Source organism: Sapajus apella, unplaced genomic scaffold, assembly GCF_009761245.1.
Source record: "Sapajus apella isolate SASKATOON/1434 unplaced genomic scaffold, GSC_monkey_1.0 scaffold78, whole genome shotgun sequence".
Lineage (NCBI taxonomy): Eukaryota > Metazoa > Chordata > Mammalia > Primates > Cebidae > Sapajus > Sapajus apella.
In genome coordinates, this window is record NW_022437018.1 from 1,789,453 (window position 1) to 1,791,901 (window position 2,449).

General features: G+C 39.6%; 1 protein-coding gene across 2 annotated transcripts in view; it reads right to left on the reverse strand.

The window, feature by feature from the left end:
- Positions 1-200: 200 nt before the first annotated feature.
- Positions 201-2,449, reverse strand: part of LOC116532963 (ankyrin repeat domain-containing protein 20A2-like) — an 18,417-nt gene continuing 16,168 nt past the window's right edge. For both annotated transcript variants that reach the window (XR_004261016.1, XR_004261018.1), the window contains one exon: positions 201-210. The gene's annotated coding sequence lies outside the window, so the exon portion shown is untranslated. The remainder of the gene's footprint in view (positions 211-2,449) is intronic.

Consider the following 2,449-nt stretch of genomic DNA (forward strand, 5'->3'; position numbering starts at 1 on the left):
CAACAACTACAAAGATGACAGGTGGATAAATACACAAAGATGGGAAGAAACCAGTGCAAAAAGGATGAAAACACCCGAAACCAGAACACCTCTCCTCCTCCAAGGGATCACAGCTCCTCACCAGCAAGGGAACAAGGCTGGATGGAGAATGAGTGTGATGAATTGACAGAATCAGGCTTCAGAAGGTGGGTAATAAGAAACTTCTGTGAGCTAAAAGAACATGTTCTAACCCAATGCAAAGAAACTAAGAACCTTGAAAAAAGATTTGACGAAATGCTAAAGAGAATAAACAACTAAGAGAGGATTATAAGTGAATTGATGGAGCTGAAAACACAAAACGAGAATTTCCCGAAGCATACACAAGTTTCAACAGCTGAGTTCACCAAGCAGAAGAAAGGATATCAGAGGTCGAAGATCAACTCAATGAAATAAAACGGGAAGGGAAGACTGGGGAAAAAAGGGGAAAAAGGAATGAACAAAGTCTCCAAGAAATGTGGGACTATGTGAAAAGACCTAATCTACGTGTGATAGGCGTACCTGAATGCAACGAAGAGAATGAATCCAAGCTGGAAAATACTCTTCAGGATATTATCCAGGAAAACTTCCCCAACCTAGCAAGGCAGGCAAACATTCAAGTCCAGGAAATACAGAGAACACCACAAAGATATTCGTCAAGAAAAGCAACCCCAAGGCACATAATCGTCAGATTCACCAGGGTCGAAATGAAGGAGAAAATACTAAGGGAAGCCAGAGAGAAAGGTCGGGTTACCCATAAAGGGAAGCCCATCAGACTCACAGCAGATCTCTCAGCAGAAACCCTACAAGCCAGAAGAGAGTGGAGGCCAATATTCAACATCCTTAAAGAAAAGAACTTTCAACCCAGAATCTCCTATCCAGCCAAACGAAGCTTCATAAGTGAAGGAAAAATAAAATCCTTTGGGAACATGCAAGTACTCAGAGATTTCGTCACCACCAGGCCAGCTCTACAAGAGCTCCTGAAAGAGGCTCTACACATATAAAGGAACAACAAGTACCAGCTCAACTAAAGGGCAAAACACCCCGTTAGCACCAAAATGGCAGTATCAAATTCACACATAACAATATTAACCCTAAATGTAAATGGACTAAATGCCCCAATCAAAAGACACAGACTGGCAAATTGGATAAAAAGACAAAACCCATCAGTGTGCTGGATCCAGGAAACCCATCTCACATGCAAGGATACACAAAGGCTCAAAATAAAAGGATGGAGGAAGATTTACCAAGCAAATAGAGAGCAAAAAAAAGCAGGAGTTGCAATTCTCATCTCTGATAAATTAGACTTTAAAGCAACAAAGATCATAAGAGACAAAGAGGGACATTACATAATGGTAAAAGGATCAATGCAACAAGAAGAGCTAACGATCCTAAATATATACGCACCCAATACAGGAGCACCCAGATACATAAGGCAAGTTCTTAATGACTTACAAAGAGACTTAGACTCCCACAAAATAATAGTGGGAGACTTTAACACCCCATTGTCAACATTAGACAGATCAACAACACAGAAAATTAACAAGGATATCCAGGACTTGAACTCAGACCTGGACCAAGCAAACCTAATAGACATTTACAGAACTCTCCACCCCAAATCCACAGAATATACATTCTTCTCAGCACCACATCACACCTACTCTAAAATTGACCACATAATTGGGAGTACATCACTCCTCAGCAAATGCAAAAGAACGGAAATCGTAACAAACAGTCTCTCAGACCACAATGCAATCAAGTTATAACTCAGAATTCAAAAACTAACCCAGAACTGCACAGCTTCATGGAAACTGAACAACTTGCTCTTGAATGTTGACTGGATAAACAATGAAATGAAGACAGAAATAAAGATGTTCTTCGAAACCAACGAGAACGAAGACACAACATACCAGAATCTCTGGGACACATTTAAAGCAGTCTCTAGAGGAAAATATATAGCAATAAGTGCCCACATGAGAAGCAAGGAGAGATCAAAAATTGACACACTATTGTCAAAACTGAAAGAGCTAGAGGAGCAAGATCAAAAAAACTCAAAGTCTAGCAGAAGACAAGAAATAGCTAAGATCAGAGCAGAACTGAAGGAGATAGAGACACAAAAAACCCTTCAAAAAATCAATAAATCCAGGAGCCGGTTTTTTGAAAAGATCAACAAAATAGACAGACCACTAGCCAGATTAATAAAAAAGAAAAGAGAGAATAACCAAATTGATGCAATAAAAAACGATAAAGGGGATATCACCACAGATTCCACAGAAATTCAAATCATCATCAGACATTATTATAAACAACTGTATGTACACAAACTAATAAACCTGGAAGAAATGGATAAATTCCTGGACACTTGCCTCCTGCCAAGCCTAAACCAGGAAGAAGCCGAAACCCTGAACAGACCCATAACAAGGTCTGAAGTTGA